This window comes from Hydra vulgaris, chromosome 07, assembly GCF_038396675.1.
Source record: "Hydra vulgaris chromosome 07, alternate assembly HydraT2T_AEP".
Lineage (NCBI taxonomy): Eukaryota > Metazoa > Cnidaria > Hydrozoa > Anthoathecata > Hydridae > Hydra > Hydra vulgaris.
Window position 1 is genome coordinate 10802793 of NC_088926.1, and position 22208 is coordinate 10825000.

At 26.7% G+C, this 22208-nt stretch overlaps 1 long non-coding RNA gene across 1 annotated transcript; it reads left to right on the plus strand.

Moving 5' to 3' along the window:
• The first annotated feature begins 9663 nt into the window (after positions 1-9663).
• LOC136082104 (uncharacterized) lies at positions 9664-10103 on the plus strand. The gene is made up of 2 exons (XR_010639392.1): positions 9664-9871; positions 9943-10103. It is a non-coding gene; the product is annotated as an uncharacterized LOC136082104 (long non-coding RNA).
• Positions 10104-22208: the final 12105 nt, after the last annotated feature.

Here is a 22208-nt window from a genome sequence, read left to right on the forward strand (position 1 = left end):
TGCAAAAGTATCAGTATGAAGTAGTAAGACTTTGTTCATGTTATCATAATGATTCACTGTCTGCATGAAGTTTTAGTTTGCAAGTAGAAAAATTTGAAATAAGAATTACAACAAAAAGTTTATAAATATATCATCTAGTCACGTGGTTGGGGCATAATGACTTTTTATACAACTTCTGACTCCAATTTTATAAAACTTTAAAAACTACCAACTAATCTAACTAAAGAAATACAAAATAAACCCGCGTCGCAAAAAAATATTCTTAAAAAAGTTACACCCGAAGGACACCATTTATTATGAATAACCGAAAGCAAGGTATTTTATTTTAAGCGAAAATAGTAAACTTATGCGTATAAATATGCGTTAATAATATTTAGAAAAACCAATTGGCATTTTAAAATACAACACGTAAATGCAATTTCGTTATCACCCATTTTTAAGTTTTTTGATGAGTTGCTATATGAAAAGGCATCTTGTCCCGTTCGCCATTTTACCCCGTTTTTCCCTATATATATATATATATATATATATATATATATATATATATATATATATATATATATATATATATATATATATATATATATATATATATATATATATAAAATATATTCTGATGAGAAAAAAAGATCATTAATTTATAAATGTCAAATTGAGGTAGCAGAACCCATTTAAAAAAAGTTGCTTAAATTAATGCTATTAAACATCAGTTGCATTCAAATTTCATTTGATATCAATTAAAAAAAATTTTTTTAATTAAAAATTTCAAAAAATAAAGTAATTAAGACTAACTAGATATTTAAGCAGTCATTTTAAGAAATTTTCAAACGTGATAATACAAGTTTCAAAAATGCTATTGACTTTAAATTTTCAGGATATGTTAGGAGTTCTGAAGAATGTCCCAAAATTAACGCAAGATTTGAATTAAACAGAAAACACAGTTTTTAGTCTTTTGATTGTTATTTTTTTATTGAATCATAAAGTACATATAATAGGGTTATTTATGGAATAACACATCGGGCATATGGCCACCACGGCTTTGCATGCACATACGCACGGCTTTGCATGCACATACGCACATATTGTCGAAATTTTCCATGACCATTTTGCATTGAATCTCCTCCTTTAATGCAAGGGTGATTGTGGGCTTGTTGACATAGACCTGTGATTTCAAATAACCCCATAAAAAGAAATCTAATGGTGTCAAATCACACAATCTAGGGGGCCAATTCTGATTACCAAAACATGAAAGTACACGACCTGGAAATGTCTCATGCAGTAATTGAATTGTTTCACGGGCTGTGTGGCATGTGGCACCGTCTTGTTGAAATCACATATTGGCAACATCAATATCATCCAATTTCGGCAGAAAGAACTGTGTATCATGTCGCGATATCGAGCGCCAGTAACAGTCACTGCTTGATCAGTCTCCTCATTTTCAAAAAAGTATGGTCCAATTATGCCTCCAGCCCAAAATCCACACCAAACAATAACACGTTGTGGATGCATTTGTTTTTCGATAATCACATGTGGGTTCTTGGAACCCTGAAAACGCCAATTTTGGCGATTAACAAAGTCATAAAGGTGAAAATGTACTTCATCGCTTAGAATAATTTTACTCGAAAAATCAGTATCCATTTGTTAATGTTCAATAATCCATTCAACGAACTCTCTTCGATGTGCATGGTCATTAGGCTTCAGTTGTTGTGTTAATTGAATTTTATAAAAATTGAGACACAGATCTTGAGTGAGTATACGCTGCAGAGAACTTCTTGAAATTTGAAATTTTTGTCCACGACGCCGAATTGAGGTTCCTTGATTGTCACCGATACTCTCACGCACTGCTTCGAAATTGACATTTGAACGGCTTGTTTTTGGACGACCAGCGTGTTTGGCGTCTCAAACGGATCCAGTCTCCCTGAATTTTTCAATTAATCTCTTCACAGTTGACGAAGTTAAAACACTCTTTCAACCATATTTTGTAAGAAATTTTCGAACTGCGGCCGCCAAGCTTTCATTACTTTTAAAATATTATTCAATAATGAAGACACGTTGTTCTATCGTGTAACGCTCCATTTTTACTAACCATAAACTGTTAGCTGTCGAAGTGTTTTTTTTTTTTTAGGGTTGCCAACACTTTACTGCATAAATAGCAACAAATTCAAATCTTGCGTTAATTTTGGGACACCATTTATTAACAAGGGTTTCTACCCCTTTTGTGTAAAAATGATAAATACTTTAAAAGATAATCAATTTGTTAAAAATAATATTAAAAAGAAGTACCCGAAAAAAAAAATTCTTAAAATGAAAATTGAACTTTCAGTGAGGTACAAACCCTAGACAACATTACAAGAAACATTTACAGAAAATTTCAAATCAAAATCTTTATTAGAAGTTGAGAAAACGCGTTTTATGTGTCGCAAAGTATTAAAAAAATTAAGCACAAGAAAAATGCTCTAAAAGATTTTGTAATTAAAAAATAATAAATTTGTTAACATTTTAAAAACCACCAGCAGAGTACGATGCTCGTTCTTCATTTTCTTTATCTAAGAGTCCTTTTTTCATAGCTCTTAGCAACTTTCTTCTGCAGATACCTGCTATTGAGGACTTTTTTGCCAAATAACCTATTCGAGTCAAATTTTTTTTAATGGTCCCTATGTCCATAAATTAGCCGGTTTTTATCTGCAGTTTTTGATAAACTTTATATATCGTACTAGCTCCATTATTAAACTCTAAAACAGCAGATGATACAGCTATTTCAATTCCTCGAAACATAAATAGCACCAGTTATTAATGTTTTGAGGGCAAAATTTATGTCGTTCTGTTTCATTAAAGGGATTCCAAATCTGCGAGACATGTTGTGTTCATACTACTGTGATCAAAAAGTAAGGTCAATTTTTTTATAAAATGAAAAACCTTTATTTATTCTTCCAAATCTGTATCGTCCCCCTCAAAATAATCCCGTCCGGCCACAATGCACTTTTGCCAACGTTTTTTCCAGTCTTCGAAGCATGCCAAAAAGTCCTCGGTAGGGATAGCCTTCAATGCGCGTGCCGATTCACGTTGGATCTCTTCAATGGACTCAAAACAATTTCCCCGGAGTGGTCTCTTGAGCTTTGGGAACAGCCAGAAGTCACACGGTGCTAAGTCGGGCGAATACGGTGGTTGTGGAGCAACATGGGTAGAGTTTTTGGCGAAAAACTCACAAAGAACCAGTGCTGTGTGCGAAGGCGCATTATCGTGGTGCAAAATCCAAGAGTAATTGGCCCATAATTCCGGTCTCTTTTTGCGAATAGCTTCACGCAAACGTCGCATAACGCTTAAATAATGTTCCTTGTTGACAGTTTGGCCAGTTGGAAGGAATTCGTAGTGCACGACACCACAATAATCAAAGAAAACAGTCAGCATGACCTTGATTTTTGAGCGACTTTGACGTGGTTGCTTCGGTCTCGGCTCGCCTTTTTCACGGTATTCACTCGATTGGTCGGTTGTTTTAGGGTCGTATGCGTAGACCCAAGTCTCATCGCCAGTAATAATTTGTTTGTAGACGTCTTGATAGTCAGAAAGCATTGCTTCACACGTTTTAACGCGACGCTCTTTTTCAAAGAAATTGAGAAATTTCGGCACCAAACGTGATTTGAGTCTTCTGAGGCCCAAATGATCCTTCAAAATCGCTTGCACCAACCCAAATGATATTCCAACCATGTCAACAAGGTCTCGAATGGTTACCCGACGATTTGCAAGCACAAATTCTTTGATTTTGTTGATGTGGCGATCATCAATCGAAGACGATTGTCGTTCGGAGCGTTCCAAGTCATCAACACGTTCTCGGCCTTCTTTGAAGTCTTTGTACCATTTGTAAACATTTTTTTGAGACATAGTCTCTTCACCGATGGCCTTTTGGAACATTCGATACGTTTCAGCAGCAGAAATATCATTCCGCAAACAAAATTTAATAGCACTTCTTTGCTCAACAAAATTAGACATTGTGAAAATCGCCGAATGCACTTTTGGTACTTCAGAAACAAGCGTAAACAAAAAATAATAATTATGAGTTTGACATGTAATTTGGCGCAAATGTTAATGACATTCCTACCAACTTAAAAATAAAAAAGATTGGACGATTCGAATAAGGCCGGAAGTTTAAATTAAAAATTCACCTTACTTTTTGATCACAGTAGTATTAAAGAGAACGATAAAATAAATGTTTTGGCTAAATGTTTTTGATTAAAACAAAAGAATAAATGAACTCCAAGAAAAATTAACTTTTTTTTTTAATGGTAATTAAAAAAAAAGTTAATTAGTAATGGCTTCTTTTCTGTAAACTTTAAACTAGTTAACGATTTAACCATAATAAGTAACAACAAAGAAAAATACTTATTTTTCTTTGTTGCTAGGATTCTAAACACAATATTTAAAGGTTACGTTCACAGAGGTTATTCTATATGCAATAATTTATATTTACAAGATGAGATTAATTTCCTTATTCAAATGTTTAACGTAAATGGGTACAACATATCGTCCCCTCAGTATTATCTTGTTCTATCTACAAATGTAATAAATAAAATGTTCTATCTTATATATAAAATAAATACAAAATAAATATATATAAATAAATACATTGTTCTACCTGATATAATTTTAGGTCAAGAGGAGGATTTACTGCTATTGCAATTTTGAAAGCGTTTTGTTCATGATGTTGTAAAAATAATTCTGCAAGTACGACTATGAATGAAAGACCTAGAGGACCAGAATTCTCAAGTTCATTGATTTTTGTTGTTCCACAAGAAATAACAACGGTGTAAACAAAGTTCAATGAGTTGTCTTGTTTCAAATATAGTAAGTTTGGTGGAAAATTTGTAAGAGTCATCTTTATTTAATTGGTCTATAAGAATTAAAGTGCCTTCTTTTAGAGGCATTTATGGATACAAGTTTATTAAAGCTAACTTTGATATCGACAAATAATCAAAAATGTGTTGATTATTTTGTTATATCAAAACAAGTTAAAGGTTGTGAATATTGGAATAAAAAAAAGAATAAATCTGGTTATAATAGCTGGCAAAATAATCACATTTGTCTAATTAACCATGTAAAATCCTCATGATCAATGGAATCTATGGGTGCTATTAAAATATTTGGGTGATCTGTGAAGAAGTATAAGGTATTTATATAAATATATATATATATATATATATATATATATATATATATATATATATATATATATATATACACTGCCGCTCACGGAAGTTAGGACAGTGGAGATTTTTTCGAAAAAGCAAAATTAATATATAATTACGTTATAGAATTTTTAATTTATATTAATAAAAATTATATTTTTTATACATTTTCGATATAAAATATATTATTAGTCAGTTTTATGTAATAAAAATGTACAAAAACCATTATAATAATTAAATTTTTTTCTTCGTCAAATAAACCACCCTTTGATTTAATAACTGCTTTAACTATTCTCGGCATTCTTTCAATTAATTTTCTAATTGTTTCTTTTTGAATATTATTCCATTTCTGTTCTATAATGTTCCATAAATGAGATTTTGATGTTGGACATACAGTTCTAATTTTTCTATCCAGTTCATCCCATAGTAACTCATTGGGGTTGAGGTCTGGGCTTTGGGGAGGCCAGGTCATTACACGTAATACATTTTCAGCTTTTTTTGATTCTAAATAATTTCTACATAATAATGCAGTATGTTTAGGGTCATTATCATGCATCAAAATAAAATTATCTCCGATTAATCGAAGTCCCGAAGGGATTGCACTTGTTTCCAGGATATCTCTATAATGTTCTGCTCTCATTATACCATCAATTTTATGCAAATATCCCACTCCATCCAGAGAAAAACAACCCCAAAGAAAAACTTTACTAAAATTTTTTTTACTAAAGTACTGTATTAATGCACGAAATGTCTATTGCAGTGTTTATTAAATACCATCAAATTTAAATAAAATATTTTGAAAAATGAATAAAGTACAATATTTTTCAGAATAATGAGTTGAAATTATTTAAAACCACAAAAGAACATTTATTATTATTATTATTATATAATATTATTTATTAATATTATTATTATTTTTAATATTATTAATTATATATAAATAAATTCATATATATAAATAATATATATAAAATAATATATATAAATAAATCTAAATATTAATACGCTAATGAATAGTGCGCATAGTAACGCCTAATGTTCGTGTTGTTAATGACGGTTCAGTATTCTGTAAAATACACCATTTCTTAGTTTTTAAGTAGTTTCTAAACTTTTGAATGCGCGGTTATATATTCCATGCGGTCTTTCGAGTAAGGTCAGCAAGCAAATTAGAGCTGATATATTATTATTTTCGAAAAGAATTGATGTTGTTCATTGTTAAAAATAGAAAATTTAAATAATCGTTTGTTTGTTGTTGGTTGTTTTTATTTTTCTAATTTTATAGCCTGTTTTAATTTTTTAGAAGAAGTTAGAAATAAAATGTCTTGTAAAATAGTTTTTTTAGTACTATCTTAACATGAATACTGTAATTTATCTAATCTTCTAAATATGAATACTGTTATTTAATAGTGTTCGTGTCGTTTCACTTTCTTTTTTAATAAAGAACTTTCTAGGCTTTTCTAAAAGCGTTTCTTTACTCAACGCGGTCTTTCAAGCAAGGTCTTCCAGCCGATTAGAGCTGATAAATTTTTAGTTTCAAGAGGAACTGATGTTGTTCATTGTTTAAAAACTAAAATTTGTTTGTTGTTCGTTGTTTTTATTTTTCTGTTTTTTTTTTAGAAGAAGTTAAAACTAAAATGACTGGTAAAAAAATTTTTTTTAGTACAATGTTTCTTTTTTAGTAAAGTGTTTCAGTTTTGTCTTCGATCTTTTTAGATCAATTTAAGCAAGTATTTTTCATTTTTTAGAGCAGTTAAAAGGAGCTGAATGTCTTTTTAATAAGTATATAGTGTATAGTAGTTTACTTATAGTTTATATTAGTAACATAGTTATATTAGTTTATTTATAGTTTATATTAGTTATATAATATATATTAGTTTATTTATAGTTTATATTAGCTCAAGTTTATTTATCGTTTATATTAGTAAGTTTATTTATAGATTATAGATTAGGATTAATGAGAATACAACTTTTTTTTAAACAGGCTAGCTGACAGCGACTTAAGTAAGTTTTATCATTTAGATTTTATTTGAGTACAAATGTAGCATTTTATAATTTATTACAAATCTAGCATTATAATTTTATCTCAATTTTTATTTTTAGACAGACCTGTAGAACTCGGTAAGGACTTAGATTTTGTAGATTTAAAAACTTCTTTTGAATATTCTTTTAAAGCATTGAATATGTATGAAATATTTTAATAAATTTTGTAATTTAGGTGTGGGAGCATCATCAGTTGGTGCAAATAGTAATGTCTTTTATTCTATTTTACAGCAAATAGTAATGTCTTTTTATTTATTTTAAAAAGAATCAATAAATATTGTTTATTTAAAGTCATCAGGATAAAATAGATAAGATAGATAAAATAGCTTTTTTATTTAATATTTTTTTATTTATTTATAACTTCAGTTGCACCAGCCACAACAGATAACTTCGTACATTTATTTTAATACACTTGAATTACATTTGTTACTTAACTTTTCAATCAATAAATATTGTTTATTTCAACATTATCGTCAAGATTATATGAATAAACTTTTTATTTGATAATTTATTTTAGTTGCTTCTGGATCAACTTTAAATAATGGTAACTCATTAATTCATATTTTATTATAGATAAATGTAGATAACAAAATGTAAGTTGGAAATTTTTGTAGATTTAAAAGCAGTAAGCTTTTTTCTAAAGGTTCTTTCTATTTTTGGATTAAATCCACTATCACTACATTTGTTCTATGTTTATATAACGTACTTTAATATTTTTTGTCATTTGAAAAAATATATCTATGTTAAATTACACCAGGTTGTAGAAAATAGTTATAGTTTAATGATAAGGTTGTAGACTGTTAGAGCAGATTATAGATCTTTGATCTATTTAATCTATTTAATAACCTACTACCAAAGGGAAAATTTACTATCAGTTGTTTGTTTGTTTTTCTGTTTAGTTGACAACAATGAAGAGAGAGGTAGTATGTTTAAAAGGATTTTTATTTTTTTATAAAGTAACTAAAATGTTTTTTAAAATATTGTTGTTGACTTAAAAGTGAAACAGTAGGTTTTTATAATTTTATACAATAAGCCCAAGAAGTTAGGTAATACTTAAAATTATATTGTCAATAATAGAGAAGAAATTTAAAATTCTCAGTAAGACAGCTTCTTATTATTTTACATCAAGTTAGTTTAATTAAAATTTATTTTCTATAGTTGATCAAGAGAGAGCTAATAAAGGTATTACTTATATTAGTTTAGTGAATTTATTTTTAAAAAGTTAAGTAGATATTTTAACGTCTATACATTTAAGTGGTTTTATTTTGCTATTAGATAATTGTTAATAGGAATTTGTTTATTTGTACTGTAACTGGAATTTTAAAACTTCAAGTACTAAAGCTTTATTTTCTTTTAGGAGAGTTGGAAAAAAAACTAAGTATAATTTATGTGATTAGTATAGTTAAATAAAGCATTTATATCTGTACACTCAGTAGTCCAAGTCAGTTGTCACATTTTAGAAATTGTCCAGGAGAGAGTAAATAGTAAAATAATTAGTCTTTATTGGCTTTTTTATTCTTGATGGTTAAAATTATGTTTTATTTAATTTGTCTTATTTAATTTGTTTTGAGGCACATGAAATATAATTTTGACAAAGATAAAAAGTTAGATAAAAAAAGTGAAAAGTCATTTCTGAACTACAGACGTTTTTCCTTTGAACATTGTGGGGACACCAGACCCTTTATATTGATCAAACTTTGTTTCACATTGTTGCAGGAAAACCGTCTTTATACCTATGTAGATACTGAAAAACTAAAAAGGTCTCATACATAACTCATTTTCACAAAAAACTGGATAACCGACCTTTGTCTTCTGAGGTACAGATATTAAAACTTAAAGTTTATTTTAGTTTTTTGGTTTAGTTTATAGTTAATTTTAATTTAGTTTTTATTAGTTTTAGCTTCAGTTATCTTTTTTCTTAGATAACTTCATGGAAGAAATGAGGGGAATAGGTAAAAAAAAAATTATAGTTAAATATTTATTTATATGTAAATATAATTCTATCAATTATTCTGAGGTATATTTTGTCTTTAGTGTCTGATAGAAGCATAACTGGTAGGGCTGTGTTTTAAATTTTATATATTTTTTTCGGAGAAATATGTGCAATAGGTGAAAGAATTATTTAATATAAATATGACATTTTTAAACTGTTTGCATTTTACTCATATTTTTATTAAAATTAAATTTCTCACAAGTTTAACTCTTTTTAATTTACTTTTTCTAAATTTATTTTTAGCATCCTCTTCATCCTGTGAAAATGGTGAGGTTATGCTTTATATTTTGATTAAAAAAAATTGTAAATATTTTTAAATTTTATCATATCCTTCAATTTGTAATTTTAGAGTCATTAACATTTGAGGAATACCAAAGATATCGCTCCCAACACCCAATAAGTGGCAAAGTAATGGCGGTATGGATGAGCCATTAAAGATAAAAAATCTATTTGATTTTTTATCTTTAATGTTTTTAGTTTATCTGTTTGAAGCATTTTTTGTTTTGCTTTTTAATTAAAATATTTTAAATCTATTGTTATGTCTTTTAAATTTAACTAAAGTTTACTAAAAGCCAACGTGAAATAACGTCGTAAAACAACACCGACAAGTTGAATCATGACAGCAGTTTAAGTATGACAACAGGCTACCGAAAAGCAGGTAAATTGTATTCCAGTTGTTTGTTTTGTTTTTCTTTTATGTCTACTTATCTGTTACAATTTTTATTTTAGGTTTGTCATACGACGCATTAATGCAATATAAAAGATCAAAGTTTACATATTTTTTTACAATTTGTTACACACATGTTTGATTGTAAATCAACTTTTTTTTGTTTGAAACGTATTTATACTCAATTGCTTAGTTATTTATAATAAATTTATTTAGTTGTGTGCATTTATCGTTTTAAAGACAATTTCCTTTTTTAAAGAAACATGTATCAAGGGAATACCAAAAAATTAATAACTCATAAATAATTTACGTTCACTTCATATTAATCTTATTAATTAAAGTTCATGTTATAAACAATATAACCAGAATTTAGCTTTAATCTTTCGTCAATTTAAGGCATGATGAAGTGTTATTATTTTGTGTCAGTAACTAAAAACGTATTGTGTTGAACTTAGTAATGTCTAGGAAAATAGTTCTGCCATACACTGATATGACCTATGTCGGTTGTAAATTACTCAAATAACGTTAAATAATTGGTAAATTAATTTATTTTAATTTTACAGATGGTTTAATTTTTTAATTTGAAGGCGTTTTTCTTACAGGGTATTAGTTAAGGTTTCGCACAGGGTTGTTATCTGTCAAATATGTCTGAGACATATTTTCTGCCGACATAAAATATGTCCCACATATTTTCTATCAACATATTTTGACATAATTTTATGTCTGAATTATTTTCTGCTGACATAAAATATGTCAGACATATTTTCTGTCAACATATTTTAACATAATTTTATGTCTGAATTATTTTCTGCTGACATAAAATATGTCAGACATATTTTCTATCGACATATTTTGACATAATTTTATGTCTGAATTATTTTATGCTGACATAAAATATGTCAGACATATTTTCTGTCGACATATTTTGACATAATTTTATGTCTGAATTATTTTCTGCTGACATAAAATATGTCAGACATATTTTCTGTCAACATATTTTAACATAATTTTATGTCTGAATTATTTTCTGCTGACATAAAATATGTCAGACATATTTTCTATCGACATATTTTGACATAATTTTATGTCTGAATTATTTTCTGCTGACATAAAATATGTCAGACATATTTTCTATCGACATATTTTGACATAATTTTATGTCTGAATTATTTTCTGCTGACATGAAATATGTCAGACATATTTTCTGTCAACATATTTTAACATAATTTTATGTCTGAATTATTTTCTGCTGACATAAAATATGTCAGACATATTTTCTATCGACATATTTTGACATAATTTTATGTCTGAATTATTTTCTGCTGACATAAAATATGTCAGACATATTTTCTATCGACATATTTTGACATAATTTTATGTCTGAATTATTTTCTGCTGACATAAAATATGTCAGACATATTTTCTGTCGACATATTTTTACATAATTTTATGTCTTTGCAATCAATTATGCTTCATAAAACTATTACTTTAAACCCTATAAACAAACATCCGATGTTTCATAAAGGTCTTTTTCTGCCCTTTTTAGCGATGTATCATTTGATAGTATTGACTAATATTGGCATTTATTGACTTATTTATTGATTATGACTTATTTATTGATTATGACTAATATTGACATTGATAGTATTGACTAATATTGACTAGTATTGAGGCATCATTTGATAGTATTTGATAGTATTGATTAGTATTGGCGCTTTCCCTTATTAGAATGTAAAAACCATCTCAAGCTGAGTTTTTATTACTGAAAGTGGTTTTAATTAGTATGACTAAACTTAAAATATTTTTTTGATTAAAATAATAATAAAAAAAAAACTTTTACAGTTATTTTTAATTATTAGTTGATCCTGAAATAGATTTCATTATGAAAAACTGAATTCAAAAGATTTCAAAAAAATGGTTCACAGAATTTCAAAAAATTCGTGCCAAATTAAATTCATTTAAGCTGAAGAATTTGAAATGTTTCACATAAGTTATATTCAGCTCATTAAATTCATATTAAGAAGACTAACCGGTAATAATTTATAACTAATTACGAATAATATACTTTTAGTTATAATAGTTATGATTTATTTAACAAAAAAATAATTGACAATTGCATTATAACAGCATAATTAACTGCCATAAACTTGCATAAAATGTTTTGAGTGAAATATATATTGGAATAATTATTTTTTTTCGTTTTCCTTACGATTTAAAGTCAAAAATGGCGAATAATTTATTGAATGAATCAACTATTAGTTAAAAATAACTAAAAATGTTTTTTTTTAAATATTATTTTAATCAAGAGAATAATTTTAAGTTTAGTCATATTAATAAAAACCATTTTCAGTAATAAAAACTCAGCTTGAGATGGTTTTTACATTCTAATAAGGGAAATCGCCAATACTAATCCATACTAATTAATACTATCAAATACTATCAAATACTATTAAAATTAGGGGTATTTGGGGTAAAGTCCCTAATATTGTCGAAAAAAAAGTTGTTCAAAAGTATGTCAACCTGAGTCTCAATAGAAGCGTATTTTCATAGAGATTTTAAAGATGTTATTCGTTTGTAATAAAAATAAGTATTTTTTGTATTATTGCTGAAAAACATTTTGTTGACATTTTTTTAAGAGTCTTTAGCATTTTTTCAAATAATTTATTTGCCAAAAAATTTTAAGGAAAAATTTTTATATTTTCTAAAATCTCTATACTATCTTCTAAAATACGCTTTTTTTGAGACCCAAGTTGACATACTTTTGAACAACTTTTTTTTCGACAATATTAGGGACTTTACCCCAAATACCCCTAATTTTAATAGTATTTGATAGTATTTGATAGTATTAATTAGCAACAAATTTGTTAAACTATTTTTACTTAACTCTGTAAATTAAGTTGAAATGCGCAATAAATTTGTTAGATTGATTTTTTCTTCAAGAATATCAAACAGCAAATAATTCAGATATAAAATTATGTCAAAATATGTCCATAGAAAATATATCTTACATATTTTATGTCAGCAGAAAATAATTCAGACATAAAATTATGTCAAAATATGTCGACAAAAAATATGTCTGACATATTTTATGTCAGCAGAAAATAATTCAGACATAAAATTATGTCAAAATATGTCGACAGAAAATATGTCTGACATATTTTATGTCAGCAGAAAATAATTCAGACATAAAATTATGTCAAAATATGTCAATAGAAAATATGTCTGACATATTTTATGTCAGCAGAAAATAATTCAGGCATAAAATTATTTCAAAATATGTCGACAGAAAATATGTCTGACATATTTTATGTCAGCAGAAAATAATTCAGACATAAAATTATGTCAAAATATGTCGATAGAAAATATGTCTGACATATTTTATGTCACCAGAAAATAATTCAGACATAAAATTATGTCAAAATATGTCAATGGAAAATATGTCTGACATATTTTATGTCAGCAGAAAATAATTCAGACATAAAACTATGTCAAAATATGTCAATCGAAAATATGTGGGACATATTTTATGTCGGCAGAAAATATGTCTGAAAATATGTCGACAGATCTGCCAGACATATTATGTCGTAACAACTCTGGTTTCGCAACTTGAAATTGTGGAAAACAGTCACTATAAATTAAGTAACAGACCGACCGTAACCCGTATTACGGGTTGCTTTCTGCTAGTTATATATAAATAAATAATAAATTAATATTATATTATTATTAATATTATTATTACATTTATTATTATTATTATTATTATATAATATAATAATATAATCATATTATTAAAAGAACAATTATTTAAAATCACAAAAGAACAAACAAACTTTAAAATAATGCAAAGAAAAAAAGAATAAAACATCAAAATATACATCACGAAGAAAAGAAAAAAACATCAAAATATACATCAAATATACAAAAAAACATAAAAATATACAAAATATACAAATATGTTAAAATAAATGTACATAATAATTTTTCAATATTATACAGATAACTTTAAAACCTTCAATGCAGGTTCCTTAATGGACTTTGGTGAAAAAAGCAAACGAAAATTTTTAAGAAATATGTTTGATAATATTGTACCATGTTTCTTTAACATGATAAAGTTATAAATACCAGATATCATCAAAAAAGTATTACACAATTACTTTCTGCACATTTTGTTTTTCTCAATTTCAAAAATAATGAAACAAAAAAGTTCCCACTGCACACAGCAACCGAAAGGTATATTCAATCCACCACGGTCTATAGTTTTTGTATAGTTTCCATATAACTGAAAATAAAATGCAGTATCATTTAACAAATCATTTTCACTAACATCATCTTTTCTTGTAGCATAACCTGCAATATAAAACAAAGCCATTTTTGTACTCAGTGACAAAGATGATTCTAGTTCAGGTAATTGATTAATGATGATATGAGATTCTTCACTTATAAAATAGCCACATTTTTGACAAGAATGCTCAATGTAATTAGCATAATCTGTAACATCAACTTTTAATTGCAATAACAATTTAGCTTTCTCAATCTTTAACCTTCAACAACAATTCGAACTGTTATAAAGTATGTGCCGCCTGAACTTTGCCTAAACTTACTGAATGCTTTTTCAGTGCAATCTGTTGAAAACTCTCTAAACATAACATAATCAAATCTGTTTTTAACAAATATTTGCACATCTCCACAAATCCGTAACATCTATGCCAAATTGAAGTAACTGTATCTCTAGTTAAAAATTTTATTCTATGACTTTGTTCACCACTCATTTTAAACGGCATATCTCCAAAATCAAGTAAGTACTGCAAATTATGTCTAGTTCTTCAGAAATAACTCTCTTACGAGAATCTAAAAATCGAATACCAACATAAATTTCTTTTACACTTTCAATTTTCCAAAATTTAATAATTTTTTCTAAAAAACAAACGGTTTCATTCATATTGCAAGGGTGGATAACTTTTGAATAAGTTTTAAGAGCAGCTATAGTTTCATTGCAAAATACTCTTGAACAATGTGATACTTTTTGTCTTTCAATGGTTTTTGATGTATAGCTACAAAATTTAGTCTTGATAACTTAACTAGCTGATCTTTCTCAAAATCAAAGATACATTTTGGGTCACTCCACTTAGCAGTCAAATTTTGGTCCTTTTCAAATTGTAATTCCTGCACTTCTTCTGTAATCCAGTTATTCCTAATATTTTTAAGTAGATGAACATAATCAAAAAGTAGAAAAATTCCACATTTTGTTAATCACAGTTTTCCTTCAACCCTCTCAAATAATTTAAAAAAAGGCTTGATTTGTTCGATTGCTATCACAAATAACTGAAATAACTTTTCCATTGCTAAACTTAATTGAATTAATGACATAGCATACTTGTTCCAACAAAAAAGAAGTGTCCAAATGATAGACAGGTATCATTTTGCATAAAAAAGATGGTCTTTTAAATATTTAACCATAATACCCAAGACACTATTTGCTAACAATTCTGGATTATTTTTCGCTTTTCCAAAAAGATAACCTACATGATAAAGTAGAAGAGACTTTACATAAACTTTATCCACTAAAAGTATACAATTTCTATGATTCTCCTTTAAATTTGAAAAAATGGTACTAATAAAGTCAGTATCTGAAACTTTCTTTATCATTTATGTAATTTTTGTTAATGTTTTTACACTTGGCAGTTTAAAATCTTTTCGTAACTGATTGTATAAGCTTCGAGACATTGAAAAATAACAATACAATCTGATTATAGTGTCTACATTATAATTTTTTTTACCTACTTCTGATGCATTCACAGATGTAATAAAATCTTGTAATATCAACTTTTGATGATCAATTTCAAGTTCAGGAAGTGAATTATTTCTTCAAATCTTGACCAGCAATCAAGATATGTAATATGATTTTTTGATAGTGAAGAAATAAAACAATGAACACCAGCATGAAAACTTTTTAAATTTAAAATTGCTTGAGATATGAACAGCAAACCCTATGTTTGCTACGGTTAACACAAAAGGAATTTGATTGGATGTGCAAAACATCATTTATAACAAAAGTTCTTACAGGACAAACAAATTTATTATTTTAAATATCTTAACATTAAAAAATGAATGTAAACAAATCTTTTTTTAAATGTTGTGACAACTCATCACGCTTTTCAGTTCTGATAGAAGATGACACTTTAGTAGTGGACCTTGGTTTTAAACACATAAGTATGGCATAAGGTCAATCAAGTATCAATCAATTCACTGTAGGAACTCTCTTCCTGTTGAAACTAAAAAAATATTCTCCAAAATGACAAATAGAAATGCCTTCATAACCCATGTAAAAAAGTTTATGCTCAATAAAGGTAATCAATGAACTCTCAGTTATGCAATCACCCCCAAGCTATTCTCTAACTAAATTTTTAATATACTAAAAGTATAAAACTCATTAATAAAAATAGAAAATAACAATAGCAATATAAAACCAAAAAATAGAAAGAAAAATCTGAAACTCATAAAATAAAAATATAAAACTCTAAAAAAAAAGGCATAAAAATATATAAATGTTCATTTAGTCACAACCAAATACCCTCGTTTTTATCATCCTGTAAAGTTTATATGGCTCTAAAATTTGTTGCATTATTACTAAACCATGTAACATGTAATAAATAAACTATTTTCTATGCAATCGCCCCGCTTAATTCTTTATAACAATTTTTTTTTTTAATTCTTTTTATTATACTTTAATGCATATTCGATATTTCTATTAAAATACTATGCTTAAAAAATTCTGGGACATATCAAAACTCTCCTAGGACTTCTCCTTCTTGGACTTTTCTTTTCAAATCGTTAAACTTCTCTCTATTTTCTTTCCTTCTTTTTACCTGTTATATTTTTTGTTATTGATATTATTATGATTTTTATATTTTTTATTTCGCATTGTTATTAATGATTATCACTATTATATATATAGATTAGTGATGTGCCGGTGTCATGAAATAAATTAACCCCCATAATAAATTAACTCCCGTTGCGTAAAAAATTACCCGGGGAGTTAATCTATTTTGAAATAGATTAACTCCCCTTGAAATAAATTAACCCCTGTCGGCGAAACAAATTAACTCCCCATAATATATTAACTCCCTTGGAACAACTTATACGAATTACAAAAAAAGTTTTAACTTGATGTTTTCCAAATGTGTTGTTTTTAAATCTGTTAATTAGTTATTGATATGGATATAAATTATATTTCTACGATTATAATATCATATGTTAATAGTGGCAATATATATATATATATATATATATATATATATATATATATATATATATATATATATATATATATATATATATATATATATATATATATATATATATATATATATATATATATATATATATATATATATATATATATATATATATATATATATATATATATATATATATATATATATATATAGGGGAAGTGGGGGCATAACAGCCCCCGTAACGTTTAGATTAATGGAGGCTGAAAATAAAAACGGCATACGCTTTTTTAACAGTGTAATTCGATAAAAACATCATTAAGCTTTAAATTGCTGCAATTAAGAAAAAAATAAAACGGTTTTTAAAAATGTTATAACACAAAAATTAGACTTATCAAAAAAAGCGGTTGTGCCCTTATAGAGGCACAACCGCACCCTAAAATATATATATATATATATATATATATATATATATATATATATATATATATATATACATATATATATATACATATATGTATATATATATATATATATATATATATATATATATATATATATATATATATATATATATATATATATATATATATACATATATGTATATATATATATATATATATATATATATATATATATATATATATACATATATGTATATATATATATATATATATATATATATATATATATATATATATATACATATATGTATATATATATATATATATATATATATATATATATATATATATATATATATATATATATATATATTTATATATATATATATATATATATATATATATATATTTTTTTTTTTTTTTTTTTTTGTTCTTTTATCTTTACAATATTGTGATTCTATCTATATAACTGATACAAATTTACAATTTTTATAAAATATATGATGGTAGGAGAAAAAATAAAATCTCACAACTTTTTAGAATACAAAGAATATAACTGCAGGGTATCATTATTATTAAAAGAACGCGGGAAACTTGCAGAAGACCAGATGGTCTTGTCATCAAGAAACCGCTTGTACTAGTAATATTTTTTGTATTTTTGTTTTTACATGTTTCTAGTTTCACAAAATATAATGGTAGTTCATTTTATATTGGATTCACATATAATAAAATGTAAGATAAAAAATAATTGATAAATGCTAAATTTTGCACACATAAATATATGATTAGGCATAAATAAAATTATTTTTGATTTATATATTTTTTATATTATTTGTTATTGAAGTTTTTTGGGATTTTCGCTTCAACGTTAATTTTGGCTCTAGTTTCAGTATTAGTTTAGTGTAAGTTCATATAATTGTTTATATTTAAAACGAATTTTTTTAGTAAGATTTTCAAACAATTTTGGTTATCTAATTTTGTAATTATGGCATTTCTGGATATCAGTTTATTATAGAGATAGGGACCGCGATATGAAATTGTGAAACGCGATAGTTTTGTTTTTCTAAACGGTATGTTAAAGTTTCCTACTTCTCGAGTGTCATATCTATTTCTATTGCTTTTAAAGAAATCATTTGAGAAATGTGATGGGACAAGCCCGAGTTTATATTTCAGCATAAACAATAAGTTTTGATAAATGTTTATTCTATAGACGTTTAGTGCATTAAGGAGTTTTAACAAAGGTTCAGCATGAGTGAATTTGTCTTTTTTATAGACAATTCTAACGGCATGTTTTTGACGTCGATAAAGTGATTTCAAATTGGATTTATTGGTACTTGCCCATGCTATATTACCATATGTATAATAGGTCTGTATAAATGAGAAATAAAGATGTTTTAGATTTTCTTGGGATAACATTGGTCTAGCTTTGTATAGCACGCCAATGTTTTTGGTTATTTTTGTATTTAAATAGTCAATGTGTGCTTTCCATGAAATATTTTCGTCAATTAGTAAACCTAGAAATTTTGTTATTGAGGTTCTTTCAATATTTTTGTTTTCTATTTTTAGCAATGGTAATATATTAGGTATTTTTTTTCTTTTTTGGTTGGGATGGAATAAAATGTAATTGGTTTTTTCTGTGTTTAAAGATAATTTATTAGATTTTAGCCAGATATTAAGTTTTTCAAGTTCGATATTCGTTGTTTCAAAGAGTTCTTCAATAGACTGAGATGAATAAAATAAATTAGTATCATCTGCAAACATTATTACATCAAGTTTGTTTAAGACTTTTGGAAGATCGTTAATGTATATTAAGAACAATAAGGGAGCTAGAATGGAACCTTGGGGAACGCCACATTTAATCTTAAGCAATTTTGAACAGATATTTTCATCAGTATTAACACATTGCTGTCTGTTTAGCAAAAAAATTTTAAACCAGAGTAATGCAACATTTTTTACGCCATATTTTTCCAATTTTTTTAGCAGGATAGCATGATCAACAGTATCGAATGCTTTCGATAAATCTATAAAGATTCCTAAAACAAATTCTTTATTAACAAATGAGTAGTTGATGCTATTTACAAGATCTACGATTGCATGTTCGGTTGCATGTTGCTTTTGAAAGCCGAATTGTTTTGTATTTAAGATATTGTTGTTTGTTATATATTGGTATAATTTATTATAAATTATTCGTTCGAGGAGTTTTGAGAATACAGGAAGAATTGAGATTGGTCTATAATTGTTTAGTAAGTATGGTTCTCCAGTTTTATATATTGGTACAATTTTAGCAATTTTCAATTTCTCTGGAACGGTTCCTGTTGTAATTGAAGATTTAAATATTTCGAAGAGGGGTTTCTTTATTATCGGAAAGATACTCATTACAATATTGCTACAAATTTCATCAATTCCTGGTGCTTTGTTGATTTTTAAAGAGTTTTTTGCATTTTCGAGTTCTTCATAGCTTAATCCGTTGAAAGTTAGTTCGCTATTTAGATCAGTAAAATAATTTTCAAAGGAGTTATTTGCGGTTTGAATTTTAGACGCCATGTTAGGGCCAATATTTGCAAAGAAATTGTTGAATTGTTCGGCAATAGAGTTCTGATCGTTGTGTTCTATTTCATTTATAATAATTCTATCTGGTAAGCTGTTTGTTTTTATATACTTTTTTCCGATTATTTCTTTCATGATGTTCCATGTTTTTTTGGTATCTCCATTAGTTTTTTGAAGTAATTTAGAATAATAAACTTTTTTAGAATGTTTTCTGATTTTTTCGAAAAGATTTTTATATTGTTTATAAGTAGATAGGTTTTCTTTATTTCTGTTTTTCAAATATTTAACATATAGTCTTTGTTTAGTTTTTGAAGATTTTTTGATTCCGCTGGTGATCCATGGACAGCTCAAATGTTTTACTTTTATTTCTTTTTCTTTGATTGGAAAATGATTATTATAGTGTTTTAGAAAAATATCTGTGAAAGTATTATATGCAGAGTTTGTGTTCCCAAGGTTACATTCTTGATACACTTTAACCCAATTTACTGCCGATAGTGCGTCTTTAAAACATTTAATAGAATTTTTATTTATTTTTCTTTTATAAATTTTTTTTTTCGAGTTATTATTTATTTTTGTATCATGTTTTATTGTAAAGTAAACTGGAAAATGATCTGTTATATCAATTTTTATTATTCCTGCTTTTAAGGAGGTATCTAGAAATGAGTTTGTTAGTATGTTATCTATAGCAGAAATAGTATTCGAGGTTACCCGTGTGGGTTTATTAATAATTGGTAAAATACAATGTTGAAACATGTTATCAAAAAATAATTTAGTGATCGGACACTCTTTGTATTTTAAACAATCTATGTTTAAGTCCCCGATACAGAACAACTTTTTTTGCTCTTTATTGATTTTAAGAAAAATTTCTTCTAGATAATTAGAACATTTTTTAATATTACCTTCAGGTGGCCTATAACAGGTAGAGACTATAATATTTTTAAATTTGGAGTTGATGATCTCTATTGTAAAGACCTCACTATCGGGGTTAGAAATGGAGTGATCTTTTCTCACTTTTATCACTTGATCATTCCGAACATAAGTTGCAATCCCTCCTCCTTTTTTGTATGCTTTCCTTTCAGAAGATAATAATTTATAATTTGGAATTTGAAAGTTAGAGTTATTTTGGATTGATTCATCAGAACACCAAGTTTCTGTTAGGCAAATCATACTGAATGAATAATTGCAATCAATTAGGAAATGTTTAAGTTTGTCAAAATTTTTATTTATGCTTCTTATATTTATGTGAATTATCGTAAAATTATTTTTATAAGCTTCAAGTTCAGTTTTGAAAGTTTCTGTTTCAAAATATCGAGAGTTAAAATTATACGTTTGAAAAATTTGCGTATCAGCGTCATTGAGAATATTATTCGCGGTTTCAAAGACATTAAAGCGCACCGTTTCAAAATCTATTGTTTTATTTTTTATTGCCATTATTTTAGAATGTAAAATTTAGAACGCGTTTACTCAGTAAAACAAAAGTGTGTTGCGCTATTTTTTAAAATCTCGTGTAAATATTTTATCGTATTTTAAAATGGCGTATTTACCTTCGCTTCTTAGTTTTTTAACTTCTTCCCAGAGCTTTCTTCGATGATATATTGTTTCTTGAGCGAAGTCTTCATTTATGTATAGGCCAGTTCCTTTAAGATACTTTACAGCATTGAGAATTTTGTTTTTGTCTTGGAAGTTTAAAAGTTTTATAACTAATGTTCTTGGTTTGTTGTCTTTAAATTGTCCAATACGATGAGCTCGTTCAACCACTACTTCGCTTTGTATTTTCAGTTTTGTTTTGAAAATTTCTTTAACAGCTTTTTCGCAGTCTTCCCAACTTTCGCCTAGTGTTTCTTGTATTCCATCTATTCTTAAGTTGTTTCTTCTCGATCGATTTTCTAGATCTATGGATTTTTTATATAATGAATTGATTTCTTTGTCGTAGTATTTCTTTATTTGTGATATTTTTTCCGAGATGTTGTTTTCTTGAAAATTTAGGCTGTCTTTAATGTCACGTAGGTCTTTTTCTATATTTGATATTTTACATTTGTTGTTATTAATGTCATTCTCTAGCATGTCTAATCTATCTGTGATAATTTTGAGATTTGCACTTATTATTGAGGTAAATGATTTTTCCTGGTCTTTTAATAAGCGTTC